This window comes from Chenopodium quinoa, unplaced genomic scaffold (genome assembly GCF_001683475.1).
Source record: "Chenopodium quinoa cultivar QQ74 unplaced genomic scaffold, ASM168347v1, whole genome shotgun sequence".
NCBI lineage: Eukaryota > Viridiplantae > Streptophyta > Magnoliopsida > Caryophyllales > Amaranthaceae > Chenopodium > Chenopodium quinoa.
In genome coordinates, this window is record NW_018745286.1 from 6,179,352 (window position 1) to 6,203,164 (window position 23,813).

The 23,813-nt window shown below is 41.3% G+C and overlaps 2 long non-coding RNA genes across 4 annotated transcripts; one reads left to right on the forward strand and one right to left on the reverse strand.

Moving 5' to 3' along the window:
* Positions 1-956: 956 nt before the first annotated feature.
* Positions 957-4,571, reverse strand: LOC110712022. Its single transcript, XR_002509490.1, has 11 exons — positions 3,955-4,571; positions 3,599-3,871; positions 3,021-3,405; positions 2,874-2,945; positions 2,490-2,759; positions 2,017-2,388; positions 1,746-1,928; positions 1,541-1,651; positions 1,398-1,455; positions 1,149-1,206; positions 957-1,049 (listed from the first exon to the last, which is right to left on the reverse strand). It is a non-coding gene; the product is annotated as an uncharacterized LOC110712022 (long non-coding RNA).
* A 16,156-nt stretch (positions 4,572-20,727) lies between these two features.
* LOC110711998 lies at positions 20,728-23,813 on the forward strand. Of its 3 annotated transcripts, none has more exons than XR_002509480.1 (5): positions 20,728-21,150; positions 21,244-21,312; positions 22,218-22,395; positions 22,515-22,695; positions 23,507-23,813. It is a non-coding gene; the product is annotated as an uncharacterized LOC110711998 (long non-coding RNA). The 3 variants fall into 3 exon arrangements; XR_002509481.1 differs by having other exon boundaries at positions 20,729-21,150; positions 22,218-22,341; XR_002509482.1 differs by having other exon boundaries at positions 20,730-21,150; positions 22,218-22,332.

Consider the following 23,813-nt stretch of genomic DNA (forward strand, 5'->3'; position numbering starts at 1 on the left):
ATGGCCAAAATAAGGCCTATATGGATACTAGGTTGCCTATTTTCTACATTTCTTATCAAATCAACTCATTCTTGCTCTTAACATGCCATTATTACCAAGTTATAGGCGGCAAAGACTTGAAATCACATTAGAAGAGCAATTCAAGTGTTTTAGGACGCAATTTCATCTAAAATGGCCAAAATAAGGCCTATATGGATACTAGGCTGCCTATTTTCTACATTTCTTATCAAATCAACTCATTCTTGCTCTTAACATGGCATTATTACCTAGTTATAGGCGGCTAAGACTCGAAATCACAGTAAAAGAGCAATTCAATGGTTATAAGACGCAATTTCATTCAAAATCCTAAATAAGGCCTACATGACTAATAGGATGCCTATTTTCTACATTTCTTGTCATATCAACTCATTCTTGCTCTTAAAATGTCATTATTACCTAGTTATAGGCGGCTAAGCCTTGAAATCACATTATAAGAGCAATTCAAGGGTTTAAGGACGCAATTTCATCCAAAATGGCCAAAATAAGGCCTATATGGATACTAGGTTGCCTATTTTCTACATTTCTTATCAAATCAACTCATTCTTGCTGTTAACATGTCATTATTTTCTAGTATTAGGCGGCTAAGGCTAGAAATCACATTAGAAGACCAATTCAATGGTTTTAAGACGCAATTTCATTCAAAATCCCAAATAAGTCCTACATGACTACTAGGACGCCTATTTTCTACATTTTTTGTCAAATCAACTCATTCTTGCTCTTAACATGTCATTATTACCTAGTTATAGGCGGCTAAGCCTTGAAATCACATTAGAAGAGCAATTCAAGTGTTTTAGGACGCAATTTCATCGAAAATGGCCAAAATAAGGCCTATATGGATACTAGGTTGCCTATTTTCTACATTTCTTGTTAAATCACACGAAAAGAGCAAATTAACAAAGTTAATGGCATACCTCATCAAGCTGTAGTGTGTCTGTACAACGACTCAGTATGTCGAACATGAATCTCATCACATATAGTCCACAATCAACTCTGTTATCTTGTTGTGCGCACTAGCACAGGAACAAAGTACATGAATCAAACATGCATAGCAAATTAGCAACATCTTATGCATTGTTTATTAAGAAAATCATAATGTCATGTAGCATTACCATCAGTGATTTCCATGTGGGACCTTGAGGAGCTCGACAATTTATCTTCTTCATAACACTAGAAAAGTAAGTTCAAACTTGATTAGTATGACTAATAAATGAGTTAGGTAATGATAATCAACACTAGGTAGCTTTATCTTATTGTGCGCACTAGCACAGGAACAAAGTACATGAATCAAACATGCATAGCAAATTAGCAACATCTTATGCATTGTTTATTACGAAAATCATAATGTCATGTAGCATTACCATCAGTGATTTCCATGTGGGACCTTGAGGAGCTCGACAATTTATCTTCTTCATAACACTATAGATAAGTAAGTTCAAACTTGATTAGTATGACTAATAAATGAGTTAGGTAATGATAATCAACACTAGGTAGCTTTATTTACTTTCGCAGTATAGACTTCACGAGGAGCTTTTTTGGATGAGGCAATCAAGCTGAATCAAAAAGGAAGATTGTGTTACCGGAAACACAAATCACCAACAGGGTCCAATGTGAACTACATAAATTCACAATACACAAACAAATCAATAATTTGCCGTGTACAACATATAATTAGGGGAAACAAATGAATTTGACATAGTCAGACGTACTCCTCAAAACATGGGGCGAATATGAACTTGTCTCCCGCACGCACTGATTCCTTGATACCCCGTTCAACATAATACAACACGTCAGGGTAGTTGCCTAAGATTCTAGTAGTGGAGATCTGCTTGGGGCATAACCACCCTACTTGACACGGAGAATCAATCTCAAGTAAGTGCTCCTGTAGTGCTCTGCATGCATGATAATAAAATATTAATGGAAAAATAAATGACAATCACCACTAATCTGAATAACATAATTTAAGCGGCATTGAATTACCTCATGAATGTTTGAATGAGGGAAATGTTAAGCATTGAACCAGTTAGAAATTCCTTCACATCTTCTTTGCTAAGCCATGCAACTGCATCCTCATCAAAGTGGAACATTGCCATAGGTAGTGCAACTTGAATGGGAGTGTCACTAGGCAACATACTAACACGATTGTGTAGAAAAGTTAAATCTTTAGAGAGCATTTGAAGGACCGTGTCAGCAAGAAGCGGAGTTGCTAGCATAGCTGAACCTCTCGAAGAGTTCTTCTTCGACCCTATGTCACTCTCCGACCGTTGTTCACTCCTCTTCTTTGGCAGCGGTTGATCAATGCTTTCAGGGTGCTCTACCCTCCTCTTTGAAGGTTGGTTTTTTTTTCGAAATCTGATAAAACAAATCACGCAATTGGTTAGAAAAGACATCCATCTAACTCTTGTGAAGACAACCGGGCATAGGGTAAAGAGTGAACCTAAAATCTTAATTACCTGGTTCATCAACCTTACCCAAGCACATGGCCACTGCACGAAGCTACCTTTTGCTGCCCTAAGTGTAGTAAACTCATCCTCCTCTACGGGCACCAGTATTAGGATGTCCTCGAACCCGGCAATCATAGAATTGATCCCGACCGAGTAATGTTGTGACCTAAGCGGTCGCAAATGGACCGTACCTTGTTCGGCCGGTTGTGCACTACCATATGCAACCACATGCAAAGCTCCAGATTCGCCCGGGTGTAGAAGTGCACAACGGGTCTCTTCCTACACCAATTTGAAAGATCACTTATTAGAACCAAACATATCACAAGGGGTCGTTTCCTACACAATTTCATTCAATGTACCCATATTCACTAAGCTGGAACTATACAAAATCACCTGTAAATCTGGAAAATGATGAGGTGCTGGATTATCGAGCTCCCTCGAGTCCGCATGTGTAGGAGTACCACCCTGTAACAGGAAATTAATTAATGCCACCTTAGACCACGTAACTCAATATGCCAAAACTAATAGATTTGAAACTACCTCATGTATATCATCCTCTCCATGTATTTCATCTTCTCCTTGTCCTTTTGGGTGACTACATGAGTCGACTAGTGTAACCGAGGGGAACGGCAAGCTCGGTAAGTTCATTTGCTTCGCCCAAGCATTGAATTCACCTACGAGCTCGTTGCGCACTTGTTCCTTAATTGATGCCACCGTGGAAACCAAGTCATGAGGTGAGTTAACACTTGCTCGATCTTCCTGTTTTGGTGTATTCTGGACCCATCACCTTTTCCCATCCGAGCAATCACCCTCCTGCACCTACTACCCGTCCTGGATGGTAGGGCTTTCCCAAAGCCAAGGTGAAAGGGTCTTTTTCTACACTTGGGACGAGCTTTCCTTCAACCAGTTCTTCAGTGTGTTCAACCTGTAGCCAAAAAAAAAAGGGCAACATGAAACCAACAGAACAAGACAGCTAAACGCAATAGAACAGAAACCAACAGCATCCAAACCAACACACAGCTTCACTCAGCAGACAGGATAGCAAGCAAGACCATAGCAAACCATAAGTGGTTTTCATGCAAAAGCTTCATAAAGTTCACAAGTTCATAGTCGCTTACGAGCTTATCTGCCATTTCTTTGGTTTTTGGAGCCTTAATGACCCATTTTCCGGTTTCCTTGTCACGCGCATGCAGAGAATAGAAGAAATCACCAGCACGACTCACCAGCGTAGTGATCGTGGAATCAGAGGGTACTTTAGAGGACCCTTGAAGCGAAGTGGGGTATACTCCTTCATTGACCCATGTTTCCCTCCATTCACCAAATGTCTTACACCCCATACGTTGGGTGTATAGCTTCATCCTTGCATATTTGGAATTTTGCTCCCTCAGTTCCTACATAATTAGAAATGTTAGTATCATTACTTCAAAAAGAGTTAATATACTATACATTTGTCATCAGATTTACTTAAACTTACAATTGCTTCCTTTTTACTTTTTTGAAGAACGAAAGCTTCCCAATCATCCTTCGATATGCTTGGCCATTTTTGCCAAGGGAGTTGCTCTTCCTCGATGACTTCATCATCATTGCCACCTTCTTTCTTCTTCTTTGGTTTTTTCACAACTGTCTTTGTGATCCAACCACGAACTAAGGAGGTCTTGAAGCCTCTGAATCTTTCCGCTAGTAAAGATTCAAACACCCTTCGCTTGGCGGCAACATTTGGAATATTAAACAGACTCTGCAAGCACAAATAAAATAAATTATTAGTTTCGATTTTTAAATAACAATAAAGTGAAGGTATTTATAACTGTGTAAATGTGCAAACAAAAAGCTTGCCCTTGTATCATTCCAAAATATGTCAATCAAGCCTGGAGTTACTTCCCGCCAACCAAGTGTAATCGGGATTTTGCGCGCACAAATGCCAACATGAATAGTATATTGACGACGCCATTTGCCTGTAGGTTGGCCCGCCTTGTCGTACTCCAGGACCATGGGACCGACGGGTTTCTTGAAACTTGTCGTCGGACTCCTCACCATTTTCTTAGCTGGTGCCTTCACCCCTCCTCCACTTTGTCGTTGGCTTTGAGTGTGGGAATTAGGGTTCACCAACAGTCTCAGAAATTGCATTTTCAATAGGAGGCGCTTGTTCAGCTGAAATTTCAAATTCATCAAGCCTACGCTCCAACTCATCCTGAGCCTGATCTTCTGCTTCACCCAAATCAGGCTCCTTGTTCGCATCATACAGCTCGTCCTCATCATCAGAGAGATCATCATCATCATCCTCTACATCCTCGACACAAATACGGTCCTAATCGTTCGCCATGAGATGTAAACACCTGCCATGACAAACATAACATGATATTAGTTGTAATATAAATAAATTTATAAGTTAAAATTATAAAATCGAATATAAATTACTGAATTATAATACAAATCAACATAGAAAATGGACAAGTGTAGGTTGTTTTTATTCCATATTTCAATTGTTTTAAAAGTTACTTCATTCATTTAAAAGAAAATGTGAAAAATGGGCAAGTAAGTTAACACTTTCATTCATTTCACCTAACCTGTGATTTAATAATACTTTAAACACCTACAATTTCAAAATTGCTGAAAAATAGTACCTCAATCTAATATTCCTTCATTGTGGTCTGATCGCATATAATTGGCTTGGTCGTCTATGTCATTTGGTACAACAGGTCTAGGAACAGTGAAAGGTGCCGAGTCATCAAACGCATCATATTCTTCCTCATCCTCGACATCTCCAATGCCTAGGATTCTTCTTTTGCCGGCTAGCACAATAGAACATTTTGAATCGGCTGGGTCAGTTACGTAAAACACTTGCTTAGCATGAGATGCAAGGATGAATGGTCCCGCACTGTCATTCAGGTGGCCAAGATCTACAAGAGAGAAGTCATCATATTTAACGTTACGCCTGATATTATCAACCCACTTACACCGGAAAGAGCAACCGTGAAGTTACAATAATCAAGCTCCCATATTTCTTGAATTCGACCATAGTATGAAAACTCTGCATCAACGGGTGATTTATCCTTAGCACTTGCATACTCCCTTGACGATGCCACAAGCGTTACACCACCGTTTTGGGTCGAGGAAGATTTCAAATCTTGACGCTCAGTCCAAAAAGTGTACCCATTTATGTCATATCCCTCAAATGAGCGAACATCATCCCCAGGACCATAAGCAAGCCACCTTACTATATCAGTGACACTCTCATCCATTCTACCCATCACTCGATCACGAAACCAACTCACAAACCTCTTATTGTGCAACTGCATCAATGCCCTTTCACTTTTCGATGGGAATTCATCACGCAAACTAGCCATGTGCTCATCTAAGTATGGGTGAACATCTGCAACATGGTGCAACACATACAGGTGTGCTTGTAAGAACTTATCTCGATCAGATGACATTCGTTTCGACCCGATTGTGCCCTGACCATCAAGTCTCCCTTCATGTCGAGAAGTAGGAAGACCAATAGGTTCAGCAACGGCTATATAGTCGGCCACAAAATTACCAATCTCCTCACCCACGGTCCCTTGAATCATACTTCGTTCCGGGTGAGCCCGATTCCTTACCTTATTTTGCAATGTACCCATGTGTCTTTCAAAGGGATAGCACCACCTCATGAACACTGGACCGCACAAATTTATCTCACGCACCAAATGAAGAATCAAATGCACCATTATGTCAAAAAATGAGGGTGGGAAGTACATCTCAAATTTGCACAAAGTCACAACCACATCCGCCTGCAAAGCATCAAGTGTACAAGGATCAAGCACTTTGCTGCATATTGTATTGAAAAACGAACAGAGGCTTGTAATAGCTTCCCTCACTTGCTTTGGTAAAATACCACGTATTGCAATTGGTAAGAATACTTGCATCAGAACATGACAATCGTGGGATTTCATACTTGTCAGCTTCAATTCTCCATTCAAGGATACAAATATTTTCTTGTTAGATGCGTACCCTGATGGAACCTTAATGCCGTACAGACATGCACAAAACATCCGTTTTACAAACCCTTGACAATGTGTAGCAAGCCGGAGGTAAATAAGCCTTGTCATCCTTGGCTTTTCCCGCATATTTCTTCTTCGACGCATCCGTGGCCTTTTCCTTTCCCTTGCTCTTCCCCTTTCCTTTTTTCGAACTCATTTCATTTTCCATTTCCTGTTCCTTTCCCTTTCTAACCTTTTTCTATGCCCACAATTCTGGACGAACCCCCATCTTTTCCAATTCTAACCGTGCACCCTTTCCGTCCTTTGTTTTGCCTTGAATATTCATCAGCGTTCCCACAAGAGCATCACACACATCCTTCTCTATATGCATTACATCAAGACAGTGCCTAACTTCATGTTCTTTCCAGTACTGAAGCTTCCAAAAGATTGATTCTTTTTTGAAGAGAGCAGTTGAGTCCGTAGCTTTTTCCGTTTTCCCAAATACTGTTCGTATACCCTTAACTCGAGCATAAACCTCCTCACCAGTCAATGGCCTAGGCGCAGTCCCCTCTTCCGCTTTCCCATCGAAAGCCTTTTTTTACCTACGGTACGGGTGATCGCGCCTGAGCAACCTTCGAGTACGCACGTACACCTCTTTGTGACAATTATCAAGGTGTATGCTTGGGGTGTCATCAATACAAATGGGGCATGCTTTTTTTCCTTTGTTCTTGTAACCAGACAAGTTGCCATATGCAGGAAAATCATTAACGGTCCACATAAGAGCTGCACGCAACGTGAACATCTCATTCTTATGAGCATCAAAAACGGAAACGCCTTCGTCCCACATCTTTCTCAAATCGTCAACAAGTGGCGCAAGATAAACATCTATGTCGTTTCTAGGTTGCCTTGGCCCCGTTATTAGTAGTGAAAGCATTACATACTTACGTTTCATGCACAACCAAGGAGGCAAATTATAGATCACTAAAAGTACCGGCCATATGCTGTGTTGGCCGGGTACTAAGAGTGCCAAATGGATTCATCCCGTCCGTGCACAACCCAAGCCTTAAATTTCAGACTTCATCACCAAATTCCCCAAACTTCATGTCAATGTTCTTCCATTGCGGGGAGTCGGCTGGATGCTTCAGCATTTTGTTTTTCTTTCTTCCCTCTGCATGCCACCTCAATTTTTTAGCGTCTTTTGGTGTTGAGAAAACACGCTTAAACCTTGGAATGATGGGAAGATACCACAACACCTTAGCAGGAGGTCCCTTCGTACCAGCATTGTAACTCATGCGCTTGTAGTGCGACTTCTTGCATCGTGGACACTCCTCCAATCGTTCATATTCATTTCGATAAAGAATACAATCATTAGGAAATGCATGTATCTTCTTATACTCCAAACCAAATGGACACATGAGCTTCTTTGCATAATAGTAAGACTTAGGAATTTCATTCCCGTCAGGAAACATCTCACTTAACGCGGTCAACAAAGAAGTAAAACTATTGTCCGTCCACCCATGCTTCGACTGTATGTTCAAAAATGTTAGCACAGCTGATAGTTTGGAGTATTTTTTGCACCCAAGATACAAAGGCTTTTTAGAAGCCTCCGATAATGACTCAAACACGTCACCTTCAACACCACGCATCATTTCATCCACCCCTTCATCCTCGACCTCATCCACCGGATCATCCTCAAATCCATCCTCATCACCATTATCAATAATATATTCATCATTCCTGTATTCCTCGTCCACACAAATCTCATTGCTTCTATCATGCACATCATTCCCATCAACATCCCCACTGTACTCTCCTTCTTCACCGTGCCAAATCCACACATGGTATTTAAGCCTAAACCCATGACATACTACATGATTTCTAATGATATCAACACTATTGACCACCTTCACATTATTACAATCAACACAAGGACAATAGAGGCAATTGACACCCATTCTACGCTGATAAGATAAAGCCCTCTCGCAAAACTCTTGAACCCCATTAAAGAATTCCAATGTATCACGTCTACCATACATCCAACCACGATCCTTCTCCATTGAGTAAATTGTGTCTAAACATAGCAACATATTACGAATAATGTATAATTGTTACATATATTATATATGTAAATAAAATTCAAACACACACCATGCATATAATATTCTTATAGTAAAAAAATGCATATATGCTTCCAAAGGGTCCTTATCACTCCAACCTAACCCATCCTTGAACGTCTAATCTCACTAGTGAATTTATGTCGACTTTCCAATTTTAAGGAAAATCCGGCAGCATTTCCCCCCAGTTCTCCAAGCACACGATGTAGATAATTACTTGCCCACATACGTACCCAGAGAACAGTGTAAGGAAATGCTAAGCCAAGATGTTCCTTAAAATTGAAAAAAGAAGACATACATTCACCACCTAAGTGAGAGTAAACGTTCAAGAACAGTCCCAACCGGGGACTATTCAAGACTTTCTCCTAATGAGAAAGCCTTGAACGGGTATCTAGGCATATGATGATGCAAGCATTTATATATTGTTGTATTTATTTGTCATTAAACAATACACAAGTTGTATTAGCATGAAAAAACTTTCATTAAATGAATCAAGAAAAAGAAATATAGACTAAGTTTATAATTCATACCACTATAGCAAGTACAATGGATGTATTCCTTCTAACTTCCCACTTGAGCTAAATATGAAGTCTTCAAGCTAAACTTGTGCTTCAATTCACATATGAATCTATAAAAAAATTAAAAAGAAAAAACAAAAGTTAGTAAGCAATTAATACCTACATACATTGCTAAAGAATAACGCATCATTAATCAAACTAACAATTGCTAATCACTAATTTTTTTAAAATTTAGAGTAAATAATGTAATTCCACTAATTTATTCACTAATTTATAACACAATTTCTAATCACTAATTCAACCACATAATATTTTCTTAAGATATAATAGACAATACTTGTATTATTTTTTTTTTAAATTTATAGTAAATAATGTAATTCCACACTTCACTCGTTTTCTTATTTATTTTAGTTTAACATTTTTTTAACTTTGTTTTATTATTTTATTATATTTCCCGATAACCCCCTTGTGTTAACTTGGTTGTTTAAGTGGTCGGTCAAGGTTCGAGGCTCAAAATTGAGTACGAGCAACAAAGACTACTTACCTATTTTGCTCCCCTGCCTCCCCCTTGCTGCTATGTCACCTTCAAACCAACACAACTCCACCAATTTTCACAAACAACCACGCCTCACCTCACAAACCCCACTATCTCTTGTTCTGCCAACACACAGCAACACCAACCATCAACCACCACCGTCACCTCTCATCCCCAACAAAAGCTCAAATCCAAGTACGAGAATGAAACACTCTATATACATTAGCCTAACCAAACCCAATAGTTAATGCATTTTATAAATCTATGGATTTATCCTAATCTTCAACTTAGGAATCCAAATCAAGACCAAATATCAGTATGCGTATGCATATGCATTATCGGGTTATCAGTCTATCAATTTCTCTGAATTCTCTACAAAACAAGCTAAACTAAATGAAATTTACTATTATATCAGGCATTCTTTATTCAGTACTTGTTATAAATCTGATGTCTCTTCACACTAACAGATACTCCAAAAGAATCAAGGCCAAACTTCTCTAACTGGGATTCACAAGGAAAGGGCAAAAGACAGCGTTTATCTATAGATGAATGTACAACAAACTGCTCAGAGGCACAAATCTTACAAGTGTTGGAGGAAAACAACAGATTGTTGAATGCACAACTCGAAAGTCACAACAGCAGGCGAGCAGACAAACCCTATAATTATGAAATTGAAAATCAAATCAACGACTAACCCTAGATTGCGAAGCAATTCAATAGATTAAGAAGACCACAAAATAAATCTTAACTCAAAGCTGCTTCAATGGAGGTGAGAAAGCTCAAAATGCGCTTCAATGGAGGTAAGAAAGCTCAGAATGCGCTTCAATGGAGGAGAGCTATGGAGAGAAAAGGAGGTGCAGCTGCCCGACAATGGAGGTGAGAAAGCTCAAAATGAGCTTCAATGGAGGAGAGCTATGGTGAAAATTCGGAGCTATGCGCTTCAATGAAGGAGAGCTATGGTGAAGCTAGGTGAGAACGAGAGAAGAGATAAGGTGGAAAAGCAGGGTGAAAAAATTGAAGGAAGAAGAAGATTTTTCACGAATTAAGGCGGATTTTTGGTTAAATTTGTGCACCGGTTCGAACCGGTTCTAAATAACTTTTTCCCGCTGGTTTGGTCAGAACCGGTGCGACATCCCTTTCTCCCTTCTTTTTTTTTAAAAAAAAAAAAAAACATTTCCCACCGGTTCAAACCGGTGCGAAAAACAAGATTTGCCACCGGTTTATAAGGAACCGGTGCGAAAAGTAAGAATCTAAATCCCGCCCATATCTTTTCCCACCGGTTTTCAAGAACCGGTGCCAAAAGGGGGGTGTGTATTTCATTTTTTCTACTAGTGGGAGAAGTATTGATGTTTGATTTGTGATTAAATTGATTGTACGAGATTGCTTGTTAGTTCTTCATGATAGGAGTAGCTACCCTAGAATTTGGATCTTGATGGCATGTTATGCTTAGTTTGACATGGAAATGTAGATTGAGCATGTCATTACTTATTGCAATTTGATTATGTATCTCCTATTGCTAAACTAATGAGGGATCTAAGTTTAAGAGTGTGAGTTGTTTTCCTAATTGCATGAGGTTGGTCTTACATATAGTCCTTGCTATCTCTTGTCTCCATTTTCTCCCAATACGCTTGATTAACATGGATGAGTGGATCCCATTCCCTAGTACTTTTAATTACTTGATTTAGAAAAATAGTTTGTTTGTCTACTTGATGAACCCCCAATCAACAAAAGTCTTCGAACTAGCTTGCGTATTAAGATCTTTAGCGATTATATCTCATGCCTTGTGGACCGAACTCTTACTTATCATTGTGCTTGGTTTGTGAGATGTTTGCTTATAAATGTGTTTGAATGAGTGTGGAATGTGCGACCGTTCTAATGCCCATCAGTAGCACGCAACTAACTTCTTTAGGGCTAAATAATAAACCAAGTGGAATTTGCATCAGGGAGCCCCCTTAACCCAACCTTCTATAAAGGGTGGCATAAGGAACCCAACATAAAAATTATGCAGCTAAAGTTGAGAACAGAGATAGTATCGAGTTCAACAAGTAAACAAACTTCTTTTAGCCTAAAATAACAGGGTGGAATCTGATCCTACATAAAGGGTCACCCGTCATATCACTAAATATGGAGACATTTTTATTAGAACCTACTGCATAATTCTTTTCAAGCATCTCCATAGTTTCAAAATCAGTTTCTGACTCCTACTGCTACTAATTTTATTTAAGCTAATTTGATTTACTTTATAGTTAATTTGATTTACTTTAGAAAAATTTTGAGTTACTTAAGTGTGTTTTGACATGAACTCCGCCAGCTATAGGTGGCACCAAAGAGCTCTCAGCAGCTGCCCATTCAAACTCCTCCCTAGCTGTCCCGAAATACCTATCAATGTAGTTTTAATAATTCCTAACCAGTCAAATACACCCATAACTCCAATATCCCAATTCTGACATTGCTCATTAAACACAGTAGAGTTCCTATTAGATCACTCACCCAACACCAAAGACACATACAAACATCAAAAAGTCCTCATTGTATGCATTAGTTTACTTTAAGAGATGATTGGTATACTTTAAGAGAGATTTAGTTTAATTTTATGAGATTTATACTTAATTAAATATGATTTGGGTATTTTTACCTAGCCACGTGGTCCAGCCAGAGCGTGACACGTGTCACTCTAGGGAGAGTCCAAAGTGGACCTACCAGGGCATGACACGTGGAAGGAAGATACCCCAAAGGAAATGGCGGCCTTCAAGGCCCAATTCCTGAAAAATCCGCAAAACGGCGCAGCCCATCAGTCTTAGGTCGAAGTGACCTGGGTATGGGAACAAATCCTAACGACCCTATAAATAGGGAGATTTACCCCATTTTGGGGACACGTACACATTCATTTATTACATCGCAATTAATTCTCTTATAACGGAGAAAACATCTGATATCGGGATCCGAGAAGATATTTTATTTCCCGCTTTTTTACTCCGAACACTTTCTAACTTGATTGTCGGAGGCGGAACTCTGACCACCCGGAGATTCAGTTGTTTTGCAGGTGCAGCCGGCCATGAACCAGACTTAGTGACGTAACTCTCCCGTAGGACATCAAAAAACCCCGAAACATTTTGGCGCCGTCTGTGGGGAGAGTACCTCTAAGATAGTTTCTCAAGAGATTGTACCGCCTCCTGAGGACAAGCGTCAAGAAGCAGAGGTCTAGTCGGACCATGATACAGATTCAGATCCAAAGGTCGAAACATATACGACCGCAGATGGATCCCTTATTACTAGGCGCATTCGTTCCAAAGACAACAAGGAGCGAGGCGATGGTCAGGCGGGTCCAAGTAAGTCATCCGGCCAGCCCCAAGCGGCGGGACAGACTGCTCACATCACCCGAGACGAGTTCATGAAATTTATGACAAGTTTCAAGGGAGAGATGAAGGACCTGATCTCCAGGAGGACGGTTGATCCTAGCAAGGGTCAGTCGGGCAAGAAGCCCTCTTACTCTTAGAAGGCAAAGTTAGTCAAGGACAGGGAGCCCACTCCGCATCCAAAAACAAAGGAGGGGACCCAGCCTTTGATTGATTGGACCAAGTTTCGCTTCCCCGAGCCGGGGAAAAGGAAGGTTATCCGGCATAAACAGCCGGATGGCAGCAAGAGGACTATCTCTGATGCCCGACTTATTATTGAGCAAAGGAGAAACCAGCAGCTGTCTGACTCTGCTTCAACGTCGACTTTCCCAGACAGCTTCAAGAATACCTCGATGAGGTATTCTCAATCTGCATAGGAGAGCCTGTCAGGCGGCCCGTCCGTCCATACTTGACCTCAGATGATATGGTCAGTCCCGTATGTGTCCCAGCAGCCATACATGTCGTTTTCCCAGCCTTACCAGCAGCCTGCCCTCTTCGGGGGTCAAGCGGCATATAACATCCAGCCACTAGATTGGAAGCTCCGTCTGCTAAAGCTTGGGGAACAACCTTCTGCGTTCTCCAAGGAGATAACCAAGGCGGCACAGCCAGCTAAGGTTAAGAATGTCATGGTGAGTACTTATGAATGTACCACCAACCCCGAAGACCACCTGTTGGCATACACCCACCTAATGTACTGGTAGGGGTTGGATAATGCTGCATGGTGCAGGTGTTTCCCAGCCACGCTGAAGGGCATTGCCCAGCAATGGTTCGACAATTTGTCGACTGGGTGCATCAACAATTTTAGAACGCTTGCTTTCTTGTTTGCCTCAAACTTCTCCGTGAACATACCCGCTAAAAAAACAAGCCTTGAATTGGGTGCAGTACAACAGGAAGATAGGGTGGGGCTCCGTTCATACGTCAGGCGGTTCAATCTGGTGAGAATCCAGATCCAAGGACTGTCTGACGATGTTACTTGCACACACTTCTTCAAGGGTCTGAAAGACGGGTCGACTTTCAAGTTCGACCTCGTCCGAAAGAGAATCTCAACTCTTTAAGAGGCGCTGATGGATGCGAAAGCCTATATACATGCGACCGAGCTCTGCTACACCATCAAGCAGTCGGACTCGAAGAAGTCTAACAAACAAAAAGGGAATTGGCAAGAATAGCCGGCTTAGAAAGCTAAAGAGAGCAAGAAGAGAAAAAAGATCTGGGCGGTTGATGATTCTGATCAGCCATCCTAGATGAAAAAGAAAGAATTTAAACCGTAAGCCCCAAGGTACGAGTTTAACAAGGATTGCTACTCCATTCTCATGGAGATAAAAGACTAGGTGACTATTGAGAAACCCGCTGCAATGAAGGGTCCGGCAAAAAACCGGAACAAAGACAAGTACTGTCATTTCCATGAGGATATTGGCCATGACACCAATGACGGCTATAGCCTCAAGCGGTTGTTGGACAGATGGCTGATAAAGGGGGTGTTGAAGTCTTACATCCTCAAGTTCAAGGTGACCTTGAAGAGGGACCCCAGACAGCCGTCACAAAAGCTAACAAAGCCTACCAGTAGTTCGGACACAGAAAAAGAGCTAATCTACACTATAGCAAGCGGCTTTGCTGATGGGGGCCTAACTATCAAAGGCACTAAGGACCATGTCAGGCGGCTGGATGTCATCTCGGTCGATGAGGGCCAAGCGTCTACCGACACATTTCCTGAGGTCATCATCTCTGAGAAGGACCGGGACGAAGTCCGCCTGTCGCATGATGACCCCATTGTCATCGAATGCAAGGTAGCCAACCAAAGGGTTAGCCGGATCCTCATTGATACTGGTAGCTCATCTGACATCATGAGCTGGAAGTGTCTATCCAAGCTGAAGTATAAGCCAGGCAACATGCATAAGGTCACTCACCCCCTGGTTGGTTTTGGGGGAGGAGTTGTGCACCCAGTCGGCCGAATAAATCTACCCATCCGGGTGGGAGAGAAGGGAGAGGGGCGCCACATGGTCGTCCGGTTCTTGGTCGTAGAAGAGCTGACCGCCTATAATCTTATTTTTGGTCGTCCGACTTTGAACAAATCCAAAGCCGTCATTATCCCATCCCTCATGCTGCTGAAGTTTTGAAAGAGATGACGGTTCTGTTGACTTCTTGAATGGAGACTAGAAGACGGCCCGAGAATGCTACCTCTCGGACGTCAAGCCCACGGCGGCAGCAGTCAGCCAGGGTAAGGAGCCAATAGACCTTGATGATGTCAAGGAACCAGAGCCTACCCCACCAGCAGTCGGCAAGAAAAGGAAGGTCGACCAGCTGGTCATTGTCAAAAAAGAGAATCAATAGCAATCACTGACCAGGGAACGGTCAGATAACTCCATCCCTAGCCGGCTGGTGAACACATTGATATTGCTCTGGATGACACATGTCCAGAGCGTAATGTGAAGGTGGGGACGGTTGCCTTTGCAAAGTTAGGGGCAGACTTGCACAATCTGCTAAAGGAATTCAAGGACATCTTTGCCTTTGATGTGGAAAAGATGTCAGGCATCAGCCCGGATCTTGCTGTCGACAAACTCGCCGTGGATCCAAAGAAGAAGCCTATTAGTCAAAAGAAAAGAAATCACAGCGAGGAGAGAAGTTAGGCGGCAGCCGCCGAAGTAAAGAAAATGATAGACGCCTACCCTCAGGAACTGGCCGGGAGACCAAGGGATCTCTCACTATTTTGCATCAGTCGGTCGGCCTCAAGCAAACGGCCAGGTTGAAGCCTTCAACAAGCTAATCTTAGACGGCATTAAGAAGAAAATTGAAAGGGTCGGCGGTCTATGGGCAGAAGAGTTAACTCATGTCCTATGGGCCATAAAAACAACAACAAAAGGGGCAACCGGCGAAACCCCATTCCTCATGGTATACGGCGTAGAAGCCATCTTACCAATCAAGCATTATGAGCCGACTCTTCGAGTCATGTTATATGATGAAGAGGCAAACTGGGAGGCCATGCGATTAGCATTGAACTCACTTCCAGAATGCAAGGGCAATGCTACCTTGCGTCATGAGATCTACCGTCTAAGAATGACAAGAACCTACAACAAGAGAGTACACAAATGGCCCTTGAAAGTTGGGAACTTTGTGTTATGGAAAATGAGGCAACCGGTAGGGCCAATGAGCAACGCAAGTTGACGCCCAATTGGGAAGGTCCCTACCGAATCTATGAAAAAGTAAGTGGCGGCACCTACCGCCTAGAAACTCCAGACGGCAGGAACCTAGACAAAACTTGGAATGTAGACAACTTAAAAAAGTACTACCTCTGAGACTTGTTAATTTTTTTTAAATGAAAAGCCTATTAATGAAAAGTTGCTTTTTATATTCAAATTTGATTATTTTTTCTATATTAGATATGTCTCCCAATGGGAACACCGCTGGTGCAATGTGCAGGCGGCGAAATTTAAACCAACCGTCTGCTCCTACAAGAGTGCGACATCCGGCGACGCCCATCCGGGTGAATTTGCCAAAGAGAGCATCTCCCATTTGGGTGGTACATTGCTCTATAAACTCAAAAATAAACGGCCCAACCGACTGTCTGGATAAAGACAAGCTCGTAGCTGTTTGACTTGAATAATCTAGTATGAGACCTAGATAGCTAAAGTTTACCACCTGTTCTATAACAACCGGTAGTCGGCTATTATTTCATTTAGATAATAGAACTCATTTTGGTGCTTACACCATTAAGACGGTTGTTATTACTCAGGGGCAACACATGCGCCCAAATTTAAAAATATAAGCTAAGTCCAAAACTTAGCAGCTAAATATTGCTCGTTCAAAATGACTTAATACGGCCAATGGCCGTCTGCTACTAAACGTTTACCCGTCTGCTCGATGGACGAATGTCCGCTTGGTTTGGGGCAATTATCATAGTGATTGATTGACTTGGAAATTAAGCATACTCTTTCAAGTATTAAAAATTTCTAAGTCAATCAATTCACCTTTAGAATCAAGTGCACAGCCGCCTAGGGGCAACAACATCCGGTATAACAAAAAAAGTGCATAGAAAAAGGCAAGTTAAATACTTAGCTAAAATCTACGCATAACGAAAATTCAAAGACTTTAAAATTTTAAAGCAAAAGCACAATGAAATAAAGCCGACCTAATGGACGTATGATTCATTAATAAATAAAGCCGACCGTAGGTGAAATTGTTAACCGGTACAACCGGCAGAAATGTTCATTTAACCGACCCCCTGGTCGGTAAAGATATATAGTTACTCGGCACGTGGGCCGAAAAAACATAGCAAATGGCCACTTGGCCGCAGAAGACAAAAAAGCTAATTATCATCAGGAGGGAGCTCTCCAGTGTTGGCAGCCGCATCCTCATTGTCCCCAGTCGGCTGCCTATCTTTTTCCTTCTCCTGCTCCTCTTGATCGGACCTGAGTCGGATGACTCCTCTTCTCCCTCTGACTCCTTCAGCTGCTTGGCGTTGAGCTCTAAGGTGGCCCCCTCAAATGAATGCTTCCACCCGTTATAGTCATTGGCTGGGAAGAGGGAGTGTCAGGTCATCTGCATGAGAGTGTCCCAGTCGTCCATCATCTGCGTAACTAGAGCCGCCTTCTCCTGTTCAGCCCGGGTCGTATACTTCTTGCTCAGCTGAACCTGCTGGTTATGTATTTTTTTTCTTAAGGCTCTCACATCGACTACACAGCCCCTCAGCTTCAGCGTCCGCATCCTCAAGTGGCTCAAGCTTGGCCTTGAGGTTTTTCACCTCATCCTCTAGCTCAGTCACTCACTTCTAGGCCGCATCCAAGTTGGCCTTGACCTACAGGTTGGTCGACACCATAGAATACAGGATATCAGTGGTTAGTATCTCATTTTGAGAAATCTCAAACATTGTCGTATCTAGAGAAGAGGCAGCCCGGTCTTTAGCAGCCTTTACCTCTTTCTGCTTCTCATTGAACGGCTTTTTAAGGCTGTTCACCCGCATCATAGCCTACATCCAGTAAGAAAAAGTTCATTAATACCAAGCGGCCCTAAAGGTAAACCAAAAGAAAAACTATAAGTCATTATACCTCAGCAAGAAGGGCCAGGATGGCGTCGAAGTTGAGTGTGTCGACTCCTCTAACAGACTCCCTATCCTCTAGGGAGATGGCCCTCAGCATGTTCTTCGCATATAGCTGAAGATCCAGCCTCATGGTGGCATCTACACATTCAACACCGCGTAAGTAGTCGACGTAAGTCCGGCCAAAAGACCGGGTGTCTTTGGAAGTACCTGGTGACTGTTGATAAGATTTAACCCTACAAGGGTAAGGCAAAGGGTTTAAAGTGGTGATACCTCTAGCCTTCACCTCTTCACTCTCCTTAGGAGGCTTGCTCCCGCCTACAGCCTCCCGTTCCTTAGGGAGTTTGCTCCCTCATGCTGCTAAGATGGTAGTTGCGCCGAGTGGACTTTTGCCACTCTTCGACACCCGTCGGGCGTCTGGCTTCTTTAGAGCTTCGAGAATGGAGGGAGATTTTCCCCCCGTTGCGGGATGAGAGTCATTCTTCAGAGGGTTAGAAGGGCGCGGCTTGCACGCCACATGCTTCCTGGACTTGCCAGGAGGCTTCACATCGCCGGCCGTCTGTTTTTGTAGCTTCGGGTCCGGCTAAGAAAAGGATGGAGGCTTGCCTGATTCCCCCATAAAAACCAAAGGGAGTCAAATCAGGCTGGAAAAGTAACTCAATTAAGTTAAAATTCAAATAAAACTGGAGCTTACCTTGGGCAGCTTGTCCGCCTCGAGGTCATCCGACTTCCACTTGTGAAGAAGCGAGCGGTAGTAGGTGGCTAAGTTAGAAATCGACTTTTTGAAGGCAGAGAGCTTCTCCATGGCTTTGTCTGCATCACAAGTCAAATGGTTAGTAAGATAACTGATCAAATATCAAGTTTTACTAACAATTAAAACACATTCGACCATCTACCTCTGGGCCTCTCAACGCTAAGGCCGCATGCGGCCAAGTAAGTTCCATTAGCTAGCCATTCATAATTGGGAATGTAGCTTTGAGGGACAATCTCTTTCTCTCCATTCTCTTCCTCTGACCGGATAATCACCTTAAAGAGACCTAGCTTTAGGATCTGCTCCCGACCCCTCCTTGGGACAGGCGGCAGTTCTGCCTTTTGACCCAGCAGAAGGGGATTCCGGTTCCACCGGTTGTATTTTGTTCTTCACTCTGTCGAGGGAGGAGATGATGTAGAACTTTCTCCTCCAGTCCTTCCATTTGGACTCTTTCCCGACAGCCATCATATAACCCTTATGGTTCGAAAGTGTATACCATCCTAATCCGCTTGCTTTTGAAGTCCGGCTGAGGTAGTGCATCTTGGCAAAAGCCTCGAAGTTGGGCTCTACCTTCTACATCTCACAGGCGGCAACGAACCCCAGGATATTCACCCAAGAGTTGGTGGCAAGTTACCAGACACCTAGCTGGTATCCGTCCAAAATCCTCTCCACTGTCGGATGGAGAGGGAACCTTAAACCAGCCTAAATTGCCGCTTCATAGCAGCCAAAACACTCGTCCCCGTAGCTTGACCCTTTCGGCTAGACAACAGTGTCCTCTGAATTAGGAATGCTGATAACATATCCATGCCCCATGACATGGTCTGATCTAAACTATTTCATCTTATCAAGCATGACTTTTCGCCTGCTTTTTTGGGACATGATGATAATAGGCGGCAAATTGCTCTCGGAAAGTGGCAGAGGTAGAGGCCCATTCCTCACCATTCTCTACAGAGAGGGACTCCCTCGCCGTCTCCAGCCGAGAGCGCTTTTCATCAAAGCCTTCAGAGACTCTATCAGAAGAAGACGACTCTAATTCACCGTCCGAATTGTCGGACCTAACGTCCGAATTGGAGGCCTGACGAACAGAGCTAGAAGCATTGCTCCCTAACTCCTCCCCCGACTCTCGTAAAATTGAGTCATCATGAGTACTTGAGGAGCCAAGTGGCAGGTCAGAAAATTCACTAATAGGCACCCTAAAGGAGCCGCCTACATTTTTTTCCCTTGTTGTTCTCTTTGTTCTGGCCATAGTATCCTGCACAGACACAGAGACGGTCGGATTTAGGGAAGTTCGCAAAGGGGAGTCTAAGAAGGGACAGCCGGCACTCCTAGTTCTAGATTCAGCCGTCCCCGGTGACCGACTGATCGCTATCCTAGGCTGTGTCGTGTGTTTTTGTGAAACCATTTTCGAAGAAAAGAAACAAAACTAAAATAAAGAGAAAGAGATAGAAAAACGAGCGGTTACCTTTAGAATGAAGGTACTAAGGACGCTTGAAAGTCTTGATCGACTGTGGAACAGGAGGACAAGGTGCAGGCAAAAGATGTTTTTCTCATAAAAAGACAAATTCTCTCAAAAGACAAACATTCTCTCTCAAGGATTTTTTTGTAAACTTGCGAAAATGGGGGGGGGTGAAAATTATTTATAGAAGGGTAAAAATTTAGGATCCAAAACCCTAAAATTACCCCAGAAGGTGAACAGTAAAAAACTTGTCACAAGTGCATGCGTGACATTTGTCACAGGCGCCACGTGGCACGCCACGTCACCCTTGTGAAGGACAAATAATTTGGGTATTTTTACCCAACCACGTGGTCCAGCCACAGCGTGACACGTGTCACTCACTAGTAGAGAAATGCTCATTTGCGTCGCCTTATTTGCGTCACTTGTAGAAACAAACGAAGCAAATGATATAATTTAAGTTCAGTTTACGTTATTTGCGTCGCTTATTTATTAAAAGTGTGACGCAGAACACTGATATTGGTTATTTGCGTCGCTTTTTAATAAATAAGCGACGCAAATAATTAAGTCATTTGCATCTCTCTTTTAGTAACAAGTGACGCAAATGATTTTGTGAATTATTTGCGTAATTATTTGCGTAATTATTTGCGTCACTTGTTACTAAAAGTGAGACGCAAATAACTATTCCAAAACTGAAAAAAAATAAAAAAAACCTTTCTAACTTTTCTTCTTTTCGCTAGAATTTATCATCAACGTTCCCAAAACTTTTCTTCATTCGTTCTTCTCAACAACAATTCTTTCCCAGCAACAATTCGTTCCCAGCAACTGAATTCGAGCAAAAATTCGAAGGTAATTAAGCTACCTCCTTATTCGTTCCCAGCAGCAGCATAAGACGAATTTTCGAGCAACAAACGCACAGGTAACGAACCCTAAACTAGTGCAGCGAATTCGAACCCTAATTTTCGAGCAACATGTATTGATTTTGTTGGTTAATGTATGTAAATTTATGCAGCAAATTCGAAGGTTTAATTTGAACCCTAATTTAGAGCATAAACGAGCAAATTTGAAGGTTTATTTTGAGGTATTCTTTTTTCTTGGTTTTTTTTTTTGTTTTTAATTGATTGTTATCTTTGTTTTATTCAATTTGCTTCAGAATTTAGGTTTTTTTGGGGCCAAATCTAGTTAATTAGTCTGGAATTGGGGAGAATTGAATTGGGTATTGTTTTTGAATTTTAAGTGAATTAGGAAGTTGCTGGTTTAGAATTTTGATTTGGGTTAGTTTGAATTGAAACCCTTTTCATTGTTGCCATTCACCGGCGGTTTGATTTGAGTTATAAGTTTGCGATTATTTCATTGTTTTTGTTTCTTATGCTTTCTCTGTTAACCTTATTGTATCCATTAGCTTGATATTGCTACACGCTAACACTGAGGTTTTACTTGATATGTAGTGCTAGGACTGTGCCTCCCAATTCATTCATAGTGCTTGAGCAAAAACTGTAGTGTGAAATGGAATTCAGAGAGTTGCCCCTTGTAAATTGAATTATCTGTTGCCATGAGGGTCGGAGGAACTTACTTTTTGATGAATTATTGGTCATAGTTTGATTAGAGAACTAAATCCGACATATATGTGAGTAAGTGACAAATAGCGTATACATTGTCATAGTACGAAGTATACTGAATGATGGGCATACAACTTTAAATTCTAATTACAAAGCGGTGTGTCGAAGAAGAACAGAGAATAATGTGATTCTGTTTAGTGGGGGGAGGGGGGGGACTCTTTATTCGTTTCTTATACTGGTTTGCTTGGCCTTGATTATATGATACAAAGGGATGGTTTAGGTTCTTTCTTTATTGGTCATAGTTTGTGATAAATCTGCATGATTGAATGGTTAAAGGCATTAAGGAAACTTCCTTAACCATTGACACATGACGATAGACCTGAAGCCGAGTATGTATTAGCTTAAAAATCAATTTTATTGTCAATAGAGCAAAAAGATGAGGAAAAGATTTGGATACATAAGCAAAAACGAAGCTCTATATAAGGAAGTGGAGCAACTTAAGCACAAACTCGTAGAAATTGAGAAGCTAGCAAAGGGACAAGGTATAGCTGGTATTTTCAACTTCAGATTTTTTGGACAGTCAAGAACTGAAAAGTCAGCACAAGGTGCTTGAACTGACTAATAATTCACCTCTAGACTAAATTCACTAGCAACCTTAATTTTTTTATTTTTAGCTTTGTTTAGTTTTTACTTTTGGGTGATATGTGCCTGATGCTTTGTCCAGGATACTTGCTAGCCTGATCAACAAGAAAAGCAGCTGCTGATTGCTCAATTGCCTTTCCATTTGGAGGAGGAAAGTTTTGGTTACCCAGACCATCCGCCCCGTGAATAGTTTTGTGCTTCAGGAAGACGAGTTTCATCGGCTAGCAGATTCCACCATACATCATCTGCTCGAGAAACTCGAGGTAATTATTAATGTTGCCATTGATAGGATGCTTTGTCCATGTTTTATTTGCTATATATTCAAGCAAGTGAAATTAAAATAGAATTCACAATGCTTTTGGCTTTTGGGATAAGTGATTTGGAGAGATTGATAAATATATATATTTTTTTGATAGGTATGTTGCCTTACCTCTTAATTAGTGAAGAGGTATTTCCAATTGATGTTCAAAAAGTTTGGGTGTTATAATTATTGAATTTGACCACTGTTTTTCATAGATATATTATATACCCTCTTGTTAATTTTTCCTGGTATAAAGTTATTCATTAACAATAGTATATAACTAAAAATATATTCAAGTGAGTTCTTGTTAATTTTGTCTAGTTTGAGGCGATTGTACACATACGACATTGTCTTCACTTGTGGTATATACTCTAACCATTTTATTATGTAGTTTTAACTTACTTTTTGTGGTTGGAATAATGATTGTTAATTGTACTGGATTTCTAATTGTGATATAATTGATTGAAATTGTAATAATGTTTGCATCATTGGCTTAGATACCCGTACAGGGCTTACTCATTAGGAGTAAGTTCTGAATAGTCCCCGGTTTGGGACTGTTCTTGAATGTTCTATCTCATTTAGGTTGTAACTACTTGAAGTGTTTTTGGATCTAAGAAACTTATGTGCCCTCGAAATAATGCAATATCATCATAATAGTGAGGACCTTATTACGGTATGAGGTGTCAAATATTTCATTTTAACTTAATAAATACAATTTGAAGTACTTACACTTGGATTAAACTTTTGATCTTTTGTTTGTGTTGTGCTATTAGGATTTTTCAAGATCTACACCGTACACAAATGAGGAGATAAACGAGGTTCGAGATATTTGGACAGTCTATTTTGTATGCAATGTTGAACTTTAGATCTACACTTACAAAACTCCATTTACTTGTTAGACTCTTGTTCTATTTGTTAAGATTGACATGAATGTATGTATTTTGTTTACCAACAATTTGGGTTGGTGTTGGTGATTGTGTTGAATGATGACTATAATGTCAATGGAATTGAGTTGTAAATTTATTGGACAGGTTTTTGATATGATGCCGTCATTCCCAATTTTATGGGTAGGCCAAATTA